This window comes from Bubalus kerabau, chromosome 9, assembly GCF_029407905.1.
Source record: "Bubalus kerabau isolate K-KA32 ecotype Philippines breed swamp buffalo chromosome 9, PCC_UOA_SB_1v2, whole genome shotgun sequence".
NCBI lineage: Eukaryota > Metazoa > Chordata > Mammalia > Artiodactyla > Bovidae > Bubalus > Bubalus kerabau.
The window spans coordinates 101,453,140-101,466,013 of record NC_073632.1 but is presented as its reverse complement, the minus strand read 5'-3'; the positions used below and the strand labels follow the sequence as shown (position 1 = coordinate 101,466,013).

General features: G+C 48.3%; 1 long non-coding RNA gene across 2 annotated transcripts in view; it reads left to right on the top strand.

The window, feature by feature from the left end:
- LOC129620192 (uncharacterized) overlaps positions 1-12,874 on the top strand; it is an 87,696-nt gene that overhangs the window by 62,270 nt on the left and 12,552 nt on the right. The window contains exons 1-2 of one of the 2 annotated variants that reach the window (XR_008698430.1): positions 8,642-8,732; positions 10,730-10,851. This is a non-coding gene — a long non-coding RNA (uncharacterized LOC129620192). Of the gene's footprint in view, positions 1-8,641; positions 8,733-10,729; positions 10,852-12,874 lie in introns of those variants that run through there. The other variant, XR_008698429.1, reaches the window with a different exon arrangement.

Below are 12,874 nucleotides of genomic sequence, written 5' to 3'. Positions count from 1 at the left end.
CTAAACTTTGTTGTTCCTGGAGAGGGGCTCCATGATGAACCCACCTGGGCACAGCAGCGGGGGAGGACCCATTGGCTTGAGCTGTTGAGAACACCTATCTTTGGGTTCAGCCAGAGAACGAGTTCCCTGGCTGGTTAGCACCCAGCTGAAGCTGCTGTCCCTTGCTGGTGAAGCATCCTAACCAACATGCCACGGGTCCAAACCCCACCCACCCCAGGGCTGCCTTCCAAGTCCCGCTTCTCCTCCTAAGGCGCCCCATCTGGAAGAACTCTGGTGCAGTAATGACCTCCCATGCATCTTGCCTCATCGCCTCTTCTCCACTAGTCAAGTTCTGTGTGACAATGTCGTTATTTCTGTGTCTGTCTCATCTTCCTCTGTGAGATTTTGAGAGCCATGTTCACGTTGGGATTTGTCTCCCTGCCCCACACGTAGTCTGGTGGGGCTTGAACAACTTCAGTGATCAATGAGTAGTTCTTGCAAAATGAACAACTGAAGGACTGTTGATGTCTGAAAGATCCAGGAACTGGGGTAGAATCACAAGGCATGAGGCGTAAAATAAGCATTCAGGAGGCGAGTGAGAGAACTGAGGGCCCAGGAGAAGTGACTTGCAGATCTGGGTGAGTGTCTGGGGCTGAGGGGTGGGATTTCTCTGGAGTCATTGTTCCCAGAATCAGACAAGGGCCTGTCCTGGTCCTGTTGCTTCATTAGGGTCTTGCTTTTCTGAAACTGCAAGGTTGGCTCAATCCCTCATGTCTCCAGCTTTTGACACATGGAGGTGGCCTGACACTTGCACGCTTTTTCCTTCTTACAGATGCCATTTCAAGTCCTTCGTCTCAAGTAGGAGGGGAGATCCATTTCTCCCTATAACAAAAAAATAAGCTTCCTATAACAAAAAAGCCTTATAATGGGGCCCCTGTAGCTGGCAAACTGCCCCTGCTGCTGCTGCTGCTGCTAAGTCACTTCAGTTGTGTCTGACTCTGTGTGACCCCACAGATGGCAGCCCACCAGGCTCCACGGTCCCTGGGATTCTCCAGGCAAGAACACTGGAGTGGGTTGCCATTTCCTTCTCCAATGGGTGAAAGTGAAAAATGAAAGTGAAAAGTGAAAGTGAAGTTGCTCAGTTGTGTCCAACTCTTAGCGACCCCACGGACTGCAGCCTACCAGGCTCCTCTGTCCATGGGATTTTCCAGGCAAGAGTACTGGAGTGGGGTGCCATTGCCTTCTCTGGGCAAACTGCCCCAGGAGAGAACAATAAGTGATAATGATATTTTTTCAGTTTCAGTTCAGTTCAGTTCAGTCACTCAGTCGTCTCTGACTCTTTGCGACCCCATGAATTGCAGCATGCCAGACCTCCCTGTCCATCACCAACTCCCGGAGTTCACTCAGACTCACGTCCATCGAATCAGTGATGCCATCCAGCCATCTCATCCTCTGTCACTCCCTTCTCCTGCCCCCAATCCCTCCCAGCATCAGAGTCTTTTCCAATGAGTCAACTTTTCGCATGAGGTGGCCAAAGTACTGGAGTTTCAGCTTTAGCATCCTTCCTTCCAAAGAACACCCAGGACTGATCTCCTTTAGAATGGACTGGTTGGATCTCCTTGCAGTCCAAGGGACTCTCAAGAGTCTTCTCCAACACCACGGTTCAAAAGCATCAATTCTTCAGCACTCAGCTTTCTTCACAATCCAACTCTCGCATCCATACATGACTACTGGAAAACCATAGCCTTGACTAGATGGACCTTTGTTGGCAAAGTAATGTCTCTGCTTTTGAATCATTTCTTCATTCAACAGATGTTTATTGGGTAACTAGTGTGTACTGGATGCTCAGTTCAATGAGATAACGATAAAGTGAAGGACAGTAAATCCCCTACATACAAATAAATTCCATTCTGAGAGCATGTTTGTAAGTCCAATTTGTTCATAAATCCAATAGAGTTAGCCTGGGAACCCAACTAACATGATCAGCTTACAATACTGTACTGTAGTAGGTTTATAATACTTTTCATACAAATAATACATAAAAACGCAAAAAATGTTTTCAATTTTATAGGATAGTACCTTGAAAAGTACAGTACAATAGGTGGCATACAGAGGCCAGGGTCAGTGAACAGGCAAGAAGAGCAACTCACGTGGGAGATAGTAGAGCTGAAGGATCATCAGCAACAGGAGATGGAGGGCAAGCTGCAGTTTCACTCACACCTGACGCTGATGGCACAGATTCTGGTTCCTTGCTGGGTTCAAATCAGTCTTTACCCCTCTTGCTTCCGGACATCATGGGCTTGATGATGCACGACTGTATACAGTACTGTACCCTAAAGTCCACAAAACCACAGCCGCCTGTAGAACATGCACGCACGGGACAATGTATGCCGGACACGAGAACTCACTTACTCGATCTTACTCGATTGGACGTGGAAACACGTTTGCCTCTTTGAAAGTTTGCCACTTGAAGGTTCGTATGTAGGGGACTTACAGCGCTACTGTTTAAAAGGTTCTGTGGTAGGGAAAACATGTTTCTCTGGAGGCATCAAGGACAAGCTCCTAATCCAGCGCTGGGGCGGGGGCGTGGTGAGAGCAGCCCAGGAGAGGTGGGGAAGATGCCGTCTAAGGCAGAGGGTTTGGCAGGTGGGGAGGAGGCAGGCATGTGCCACCATAGGCGTGGGGGCCAGGAGGGGAGAGGAAGCCTGGCTATGCTGGTGCGAAATGTGGGCAGAGGGGGAGCAGAGACAAGGCATTGCACCTGCCTGTCGGGAGCTCATCCAGAGAGCACGGGAGTCTTCCTGGGAGGCAGAGCGGAGGGCAGCACCAGTAGGGTTTGGCCAGAAGACATGCATTTAGCTTGGGAAGTGGGACACTGCAGGCCTGTTTATAAGCACAGGGAATGATGAACTGAAGCTGCATGTGCCCATCGCCCACTTTCTTTCTTTTTTAATATTTATTTGTTTGACTACTCCCAGTTGGTTTTAGTTGTGGCACATGGGATCTTCCATCTTCATTGCAGTGTGCGGGATCTAGTTCCCTGACCAGGGATTGAACCTGGGCCCCCTGCCTTGGTAGCACAGAGTCTTAGCCCCAGGACCACCAGGGAAGTCCCCCATCACCCACATTCGATAGTGGTCAATTCACAGCTCACTTGGTTTTCTCTCTTCTCTTGCTCACTCTCCTTTACCTCTACCTGGATTATTCTGAAGCAGGTCCCTGGCATCTTGTCATTTCTTTTGTAAACATTTTTATATGTGTCTCTGAAAGATACTGCTAAGTTGCTTCAGTCATGTCCGACTCTGTGCGACCCCAGAGACGGTAGCCCACCAGGCTCCCCCGTCCCTGGGATTCTCCAGGCAAGAACACTGGAGTGGGTTGCCATTTCCTTCTCCAATGCATGAAAGGGAAAAGTGAAAGTGAAGTCGCTCAGTCATGTCTGACCCTCAGCGACCCCATGGACTGCAGCCTACCAGGTTCCTCCGTCCATGGGATTTTCCAGGCAAGAGTACTGGAGTGGGGTGCCATTGCCTTCTTTGCTCTGAAAGATAAGAACTCCTTTAAAAAAATAACCATGGTATTATTATGGGAAAGATCGAAGGCAAAAGGAGAAGAGGGTGGCAGAGGATGCGATGGTTGGATAACATCACTGACTCAGGGGACATGAACCTGGGCAAGCTCCAAGAGATAGTGAAGGACAGGGAGGCCTGATGCGTTTCAGAACGTGGGATCACAAAGAGTCAGACATGACTTGCTGACTAAACAACATCATTATGTAACAGTTCTAAGGAACACTAAAGAACTAAATAAGTGAGTGAAGTTGCTCAGTCGTGTCCGACTCTTTGCGACCCCATGGACTGTAGCCTACCAGGCTCCTCCTTCCATGGGATTTTCCAGGCAAGAGTACTGAAGTGGGTTGCCATTTCCTTCTCCAGGGGATATTCCTGACCCAGGGATTGAACCCAGGTCTCCTGCACTGCAGGCAGACGCTTTACCATCTGAGCCACCAGGGAAGTTCTCCAAGAGTACTGGAGTGGGTTGCTATTTCCTTCTCCAAGGGATCTTCCCAACCCAGGGATCGAACCCAGGTCTCCCACATTGTGGGCAGACACTGTACCACCTGAGCCATCAGGGAAGCCCTAAATAACTAAATACCCAGTCTTAAGTTTCTCCTTACTTCTGTATGTACACACACACAGACACACATACACAAACTGACTTTATATATAAAGGAGGAAATTGTATAAAATGTTTCTTACAGTTTTTTTTTTGATCCAGTAATGTTCATATGTTACGATTATTGATATTTCTTAAGTATTTTATAGTCTGTACCCCTTGCATCTCTCTTTCTATTTCTCCTTGTATTTCTCTGCAGTATATTTGTTGAAGAATGCTATTTTGGGTTCTATAGTGTTCTCCCCAGTTTAGATATACGGCCTGCTCACAGTGGTATCATTTAGCATGTTCTTCTGTTCTCTTTAATTCCTGTAAATTGGGGGTGGATGAAATTCAGGGTTGGTCCTGTGAGTGAGTGGACCTCATAGAATCTTTCTTGGTTCAGGACTTTCTAGTATCTTAGTAATTTTTCACGGTGCCCAAAGAATATTTAACAGTTCAGTTGACTGAGTAGTTATATTTAAACAGCCTACTAAATACTTATGCCCTAGCAACTTAGTGGCCTTTTGAAAATTAATATGCATAAATTGAATGAAAAAAATTTTCATTGCATTTTAAAGCACAATTTCTTACTAGTTGAGCATGGAAGAGCTTCTCACACCTTGGAATCCTATTGGACACGACCACCCTTATTTCCTCTTTCATATTTATTTTTGCCAGATTTTACTTTTTTTGTGGTAAAATAGACAAAACACAGGGTTTCCCAGGTGGCTTACTGATAAAGAATCTGCCTGCCAATGCAGGAGATGTGGGTTTGATCCCTGGGTGGGGAAGATACCCTGGAGGAGGAAATGGCAACCCACTCCAGTACTCTTACCTGGAGAATCCCATGGAGAGAGGAGCCTGGCGGACTGCGCTATAGTCCATAGGGTTGCAAAGAGCTGACCATGTCTGAGCGACAGTGCGCATGCAGACAAAACATAAAATGTGCCATTGCAACCGTTTCAAAGCGTACAACTTAGTGGCATTAGCCCATTCAAAATGCTGTGCGACCACCACCATCAAACCCATTAAACTCTAACTCCCCAATCTTCCCTTCCACTAACCCTGACCAGTCATTATTCTTTCTGACTCTAAGAAATTAGCTACTCTAGCTACCTCAGCTCCAATGGTAAAGAATCTGCCTGTAATGCAGGAGACCCAGGTTCGATCCCTGGCTCAGGAAGATCCCCTGGAGAAGGGAATAGCAACCCACTCCAGTGTTCTTGCCAAGGACAGAGGAGCCTAGCAGGCTGCAGTCCATGGGGTCTCAAAGAGTCAGACATAACCAAGCGACTGACACACAGCAGCCTCAAGAGTCAGACATAACCAAGCGACTGACACACAGCCGCCTCAGAAAACTGGAGTCATACGCTGTCTGTCCTTTTGTATTTGCTCGTCTCATGTATGTGATGCTTTCCAGGTTCGTCTGTGTCGCGGCGTGTGCTCGTGCTAGTTCTGCCTTCCTGTTTAGGGCTGAATAACATCCCGTGGTACTCATGCACACGTTTTGTCCGCTGTTCCTCTGTTGGTGGACGTTCCTCTGTCTGGGTTGTTGCTCGCTGTTGGCTGTTGTGAATAGTGCTTCCGTGAACCTTGATGCAGAAGCATCTGCTTTCATGTCTCTGCGGTATTTAGCAAGGTGCTTGCTTCTGTCACGTCAGCCCGGGTACCCAGACTCACAAAGATGTGCTGTCCTTGGAAAGAGTGTGGGGTGATCTCACGAGGAGAACGAGAACTGCCTGAATCATGGTTTGCACCGTGCCGACAGTTGTTGAATTCTGCCGCATCCCTTAAAAATTCAACATCTGTGGCAGCCGTGTGAGTTGAAGGAAGTGCCTCAGCTGCAGTTTGGCTTGGAAATTGCAGGTGTCAGGTTTATATTTGGGAAGACCTTCTGACTTGGAGGGGGTTGAGGAGGCTGGGGACCCAGACACAGGAGATGGTGATGGGGGCTCAGGCAGGGATGCTGGACTTGAGAGGTGCGGAGGGAGCTGGTGACTCTCGCTGGAGTTGCTTTTTGTTCAAAGGGAGAAACGTCTCAGAGCCGCCGCAGCCTGGTGAGCGCAGGAAGGCACCGTGCGATGGGGTGGCCACCTTTGGTCTCCAAACAGTAGTGTTGGACCCATCACGAGGCTGAGGCCAGTCATCATGGCGACCTCTATCCCAGTTTCTGAGTAGCTCTTAGGTGCAGCTCTTATCACTACAAGTGCTTCACAGATAAATCAGTTGGCAAATCAACCTATTCTTGCTTTGGCTTTTCTTCGTCTATTCGGATCTTCTGCCTGGAAAAGCAGAGGGGAGGCAAGTGTTGAACCGTCTATACCAGAGCAGTGGCTTCAGTTCGGAGGTGGAGACCCTGGCTCCATTAGAATACTCTTCTTTGCTAGGTTGAAAGAATGAAAATTTCTTATAGATTTGGTGGAAAAAAAAAAAGAATCCAGTGTTTTGTCTAACTTGCAGTGGGTCGCTGAAACTGCCCTAATGACCAGCAGGCAGGAGACATTCAGCTCTGCTTCTCTTCTTGTTCTGAGGGTCATGCTTACCTGCCTGTGACGGCTGGTGACACTATCAGAAATTGGTCTGTGACCCTGGAAGAGGTTCTCATAGAGCTCGGCGATCACCCTGTGTGGTAGAACCAGTGTCTGGTTCAAGTCTTCACTGCTTTATCCAGAAGGAGTTCTCTGACAGCTCTCTTCTGCTGGACTCAGAGACTCTCTCCAGCAGGGAGGAGGGCAGAGCCAGCCCTGCCAGTTGTGGGAACTTGGTTCTCCCCTGTGACATGAGACTTCCAGGGCCTCCCGCACAGGGTCAGGGGTGGCTGTGGGTCTCCTCAGATCACCTCAGAAGCTCTTCAGGAAGAGCTTCGCCAAGTGCCAAGAGCCAGTCAGGCAGTATCCCAAGCCAGTCAGGCAGTATCCCAAGCCAGGAATCCATGACCCGGAGCAGGCTCTAAGCTGTGGAAACTCAGGAAACCAGAGGCCCAGCCGTGTCCCCACAGGTGGCAGTCGGTGACGCCAGGTCTCTTGGCAGCTCTGAGTTCTCACAGTGAGTTCGTGTTGGTGCCCGATTGATTGTGTTGACCTGAGAGTCAGCGCATCCCTGTCCCATGTCACGCTGCAGAGAGAGGCGTTTACGACGGGCGATTCCTCAGTATTTATAGAGCACCTCTGAGGAGCCAGCGTTGTTCTTCACTCCGCCAACACCAGGAGGACAAATAGACTTTCTCCCTGGTCACGTGGGGCCTGCCGTGAGGGTAAGAAAGACATGAAAAACCCACAACAGCAACAGCAAATAATCCCCACGCGAATGAATGTGTGCTGAGAACTGGGACAAATGCCAGGAGGGAAAAATGAAGAGGTTCTCACAGGAGGGCTGAGAGGGGGGGTGGCTCTGTAAGGAAATAGCTTGGGCCCAAGACCTGTGGTGAATGGAGGTGACCCAAGGAGACCCCCCACCCTCCAAGGAAGGCCCGAAGGCCACTGCTATCCAGTTAGCCATCAAGGTGACTGGCGGTGAGCTGGAAAGGGCAGCAAAGCTGTCACCCAGGGCTCCACAGCCCATGTCATCTGACCTGCCGTGGAAACTACCCAGGGTTCATAAGCAGGGTGGCGCCCCGCGTTTAGAAGGGTCTGTCTGTCTCCTCCCATGGAGGAGAGGCCACAGCAGGCAGAGCAGACGTGGGAAGCACTTAGGTGTCGCCTGTGTCCCCAGGTGGAGGTGGTGGGGCTGCAAGAGGAGACGTAGGATTGCAGAGAGCTGGGCTGGGCTGGATGCACAGGGTGCCAGCGAGGGAGGCGGCCAGGCTCGGACATGGCCCGGGCTCCTGATGAAGGTGAAAGTCACTCAGTCATGTCTGACTCATTGTGACCCCATGGACTATACAGTCCATGGAATTCTCCAGGCCAGAATAATGGAGTGGGTAGCCTTTCCCTTCTGCAGGGGATCTTCCCTACCCAGGGATTGAACCCAGGTCTCCTGTATTGCTCCTGATGGGTACAGCCAAATGCAGGAAGCCCTGTTTACTGAGGGGACACTGGAATCCTGGGCCAGGCATTGTGTTAGCTTCCTAGAGCTGCTGGAACCAAGTGCCACACACTGGGTGTCTTGGGTGTGTGCTTAGTTGCTCAGTCTTGTCCTACTCTTTTGACCCCATAGACTGTAGCCCGCCAGGCTTCTCTGTCCATGGGATTCTTCAGGCAAGAATACTGGAGTGGTTGGCATTTCCTGCTCTAGGACGGAAGTGGGTTGTCATTTCCTTCTCCAGGGTGTCTTAAAGCAAAGCAATTCATTTATTTGATTTATCTTCTGGAGCCGAGAAGTCTGGCATCCAGGTGTCTTCTGGGCTGTGCTGTCTTTGAAGTCTCTCGGGGAGGACCCCTCTTCACCCCGTCCAGCTCCTGGTGGCCGCAGGTGTTCCGTAGCTGGTGGAGCATTGCTGCGCCCTCTGCCTCTGTCTTTGGGACGTCTCCCTGAGTCCTGTGTCTTCCCATCTCTGTCTTCTCACAGGGACCCCAGTCATGTTGATTCACAGCCCACCACACTCCACTGTGACCTCTCCTCAGTCACTGACATCTGCAGTCAGCTCCCATTTGGAGGTACTAAGGGTTATATCTTTTTTTTGGGGGGGTGGGTGGGGGGAACACAATTAAACCCATAACAGGCATGCTGCATTTGAGGTGGTTGTAGACCTCCAAGTCAAGAATGGCAGTTGAACCTCAGAAATGAAGCTTGGGTTTAGACCTCACATGAGGATGGATGAGATCCTCTAACGAAGAAACGTTGAATGAGAAAGAAGAAGAACTTGAACTCAGTCCTGAGGACCTCCAGAGGCCAAGAAACTTGAAAAGGAGACTCAAGAGGGGATTACACAGATCAAACCTCATGTTCTTCCGCAAACTAGAAAGTGTCCCATCTGGGACATGACAGACCTGAAGAATTCTGGATCCTAGAGGTTGAATATTTGTTACTACCCAGTGTTACCCATAATTACTGATTCATGCAGCCTGTGCTCTTGCTAGTGAAAGAAACTTTGACTAATCTCTTTTTGAAAAGAGAACCTTTTCTGAGGGAAGTCAGCCACTTAATGTCTTCCTTCTCAAGTTTATCGTTTCACCTCTCAGTTGTACCCAGCGAAGCCTCTCTCATTGGACTCACTCCCGGGAGGTTATGAAGGATGCTGTTGTTCCAAGGTAGTCGAGATGCAGAGTGAAATGAAATGGACAGATGTACACTGGCCTGAGCCAAGGGGCAGGTTCCCCTGATGTCTGTCCCCTGGGTGGAACCTCCTCCCCCATGAAACAGTGTGCTTGCTCAGATTCTCGGTCGAGGCTGAGCGGGGAGCCGTGGAGGAACGGGTATGGGAACCAACATGTGGGTCAGTGGGCTTGGCACTTCACGTCCGCTCTCCTGGGAGAGGTGCTAGCATCCTCCTCATGCTGCAGACAGGAAGTAGATGCCCCAGGAGATCCACTGATTCATCCAGGGTCATGTAGCAGAGCTGGGATGTTTTTTCTCCCCGCTAAGTATGCCTTCAATATGGTCTATCTGACCCCTGAAGGAAGCTTGCCAGGCCTGCCCCCAGTCACATTTACAAGACACAGTGGCTACCTACCATAGAGAATGAATTCCTTGGCCCAGGGTGGCAGGATGAAGGAATTCTCATGGCTTTGTGTACCATCTAGGGGAATTTGGGATCTTTTATCTGTTTCTCATATCATGAAGCCTATTGACTCAAAATCCCCCCACTGGTGGAGGAAAGAGTTTTATTTGGGAAAATATCCCTGGTGGTTTTGATGTTTCCCGCTCTTCCAGATTAAGGATGATCTCTGCTGGGCCCTGGAGCCAGAGGGGACATGCTGGTTGGATTGGCCCTTCCTTTGGCCTTGCTGAAGGGCCTGCTGAGTTTTCATGTCATCTGAAGCTTTAAGACCTAGGAAGCCTCAAGTGCCCATGTAGTGGAGCCTGTGACCCTGGGGCACAGCACAGTGCTCCAGCTTAGCTGGTGTTTGGTGGCCTAAGCAGAGCTGGAGATGACCGTCAGAGCCTCCAGACAGATCTGGAATTGAATCCCAGCTCTCCTGGCTGTGACTTTGAGTAAATTGTTTAACATCTTTGGGGCTGATTTTCTTCATCTCAAAATGGGAGCATCTTTCTCATACAGTTGAGAAGAACATGAATGTTAGGACACAGTGAACCTCCATTATGGAATAAGGGAAAGAGTATAGCTTTGCTAGACCCTGATGCTGGGAAAGATTGCAGGCAAAAGGAGAAGGGAGTGACAGAGGATGAGATGGTAGGATGGCATCACTGACTCAATAGACATGAATGTGAGCAAACTCCGGGAGGTAGGGAAGGACAGGGAAGCCTGAAGTTCTGCAGTCCATGGGGGTCACAAAAAGTCAGACACGAGTGAGTGACTGAACAACAAGGGTGACCAGCTTGCCCAGAAGTTTTCTGGTTTAAACTTAAAAATCCCTTGCCCTGGGAACCCTTCAGTCCCAACAGATCTGGGACATTTGGTCACTCTGTGCTTGATACAAGTTAGCCGCTCAGTAATAAAGATGACTAACCTGCCTTGTTGCCTTCCCTCTAGTCACATCGTGTTGGTACTCACTAGGGGAGCCAGTTTTTCCTTGAGGCAAAGGAGGGAAGTCTTCTGCATCCTTCCCGTGGATGACGGTGCCTTTGAGACAGAGGTGTTGAAATGACGACTCTGTAAGTTCCCTCTGATCTACACCAGGTTGGGTCTGAAGTCCCCTGAGGTGTGTGCCCCCCATTTACAGAATTGCTGATCCAAGCTGAAGTACAGACAGTGTGCCTGGAATCTGGTGCAGATTACAGTCTTCTAGGGGAAGCAAATGACCTCCTGAGGTGGGCCAGCCAGCTGGTTATTTCTTATTTTGGGGTGGACAGAGCAAGGCACAAAGCTTCCAGAACCTAAATCCTCTAGCAGCAGGAGCTGAGGCAGGCAGGAAAGATCTCCCGTTCTGTGCAAGAAAATCCAGATCTCCCCCTGAGCAATCTCTATGTGAATTAAGCTCCTGAAATTGTGCTAAACTATTTGATTTAAATACTGGTCTGTCTAGGGATGAAGACCCAGGCAGTGTAGATTCCCATTAATAATGAATGATTTGCTGTATCCTAATCCTGTTAAGCATACAGCTCTCTGCAAATGTATAATATTAGTGGCAACGTGTGTTTGTGAATTAAGCCCTTGGTGTATCAGGTTTATGAGCCTAATTGTCTATTCAAAAGGCTATCACTTTATCATGTCATGAAAATTAAAAAGGTCCCTTTTGTTGGAGTGTTCTGTTAATCCTCCGAACGATATTTTCTCTTTCTTTCTCATTTTCTTCTTATTGAGCTTTATTAGGATTTAAATGCAACTGAAGCAAATCCTGCCGTTCCACTGAAATTGATTATTAAAATAACCGATAATTATACATAGGTACTAGAAAATAATACATATGGCACCCTTTCAGGGAGATTAAGGGTTCCCCCCCTCAGATTATGCTAAAGAAGACACAGGGCACTAAGAACAGAACAGTACAATGTATCTCTGAAATGCGTTAAAGATTTAGTGACGGTTCTACTTCCTTGAGGAAGAAGCTAAAATTATCATCTGGATCCAAAAATGACATTCGAAGGGAAGGTCTGAACAATTCATTTGCTGGTAATCCTAACATCAGGCACTTCCTGATTGGGAGCGCTTTCCTGTTTAGCTCTTTTATTCATTTTCTTCCAACTATGTCTTTTTCTTTCTTGAAAGAAAAAAAAATCCTTTCACATGAAAAAATTTTGGTGCCTGGTCTCAGTCATAAAATAGCACTCAGGGGAAAGTTGTAGCTAAATTCTGCTGGGCCGTATTTGAACACCAAAAGAATTCATTGCTCTTTTTTGAAAGTTAAAAAACAACCTTTTCTTTTAGTGTGTGTTTAGAAAACTCAGAAGTATCTTTGTTTTTATACTTCAACTGACTCAGGACTCGTAACTGCTTTGTTTGAAGAAACTGGCTTTTGAAAAACAAAGTTTGGGGAGCAGAAAAAGTGCAGGCTCAGCGCCCTGCCCCGCTGCCTGGCACATACATCCCTCCCTTTAGAGGGACGTCCAGAGAGCCCATGTCTGAGTGTTCATAGCAGTGGACCAAGGGACAGATGACTGAACATAGAAAAGGCGAGGGGCTGACCCAGGAGGGGCACCTAGGGAGTCACGGGGCTGGTTTTTCAGTCAGGTGAATGTTCCTTTCAAAAATAATTTCATTTTACTGATTTTTAAAAAAAAAATTTTTTTTTAATGTGGGCCATTTTAAAGGTCATTATTGAATTTGTTACAATATTGCTTCTGTTTTGTGTTTTGGATTTTTGGCCACCAGGCATATGTGGTATCTTAGCTCCCCGGCCAGGGATCGAAGCTGCACCCCCGGCACTGGAAGATGAAGTCTTAACCACTGGATATCAGGGAAGTCCCCAGAATGATTTTAAAAACACTTGTGTTGGGAGACTAGACGTGTTTTCCAATTAGGCTCCAATTAGATTAGAATCACAGACTGTAAAGATGGAAGGGACCTTCAAGGACACGGCATAGTCCAGAAAACATATATGGATGGATGCCCTTATGGTAGGATAGCTTTTTTCCTAGAAAATTCATAGGGTGCTTGAAAATTGCCCAATGCCAGTTAGCGTCATAGTTGGTGAATAAGGTGGCTCACCAAACAGAGAGCTTTGGTTTTGCCCATTTG